Raw genomic sequence first — 300 nt, 5'->3', positions numbered from 1 at the left:
TCTCCCAGTGTCGTTAAGATTGAAGGCAGTGAGAGACAGACATGGTGAGAGACCCAGTTTGTGTCCTGGGTCCTAGTTTGTCCTTCCTCTCCATCAACTCACACCCAGCTTTCCTGCCCAATTGCCCGCCCAGCGGACCGACAACAGGTCCAAAACCAAATGCAAAGACAACCATTTGCATATGCTTCTCCACCTGCTTCCCCAGTCATATAAGTTCTCTGTAAAAAATGTTTAATAGCATTTATACTGGCGATGTTACTTTAATAAAATCCAAGTCATTCATCACTCCCCCAAGCAAGA

Source organism: Echinops telfairi, unplaced genomic scaffold (assembly GCF_000313985.2).
Source record: "Echinops telfairi isolate 266 unplaced genomic scaffold, ASM31398v2 ScPeMD7_25;HRSCAF=90, whole genome shotgun sequence".
NCBI classification, from domain to species: Eukaryota; Metazoa; Chordata; class Mammalia; order Afrosoricida; family Tenrecidae; genus Echinops; species Echinops telfairi.
The sequence above is the reverse complement of the archived record's forward strand: the minus strand, read 5'-3'. Positions refer to the sequence as shown.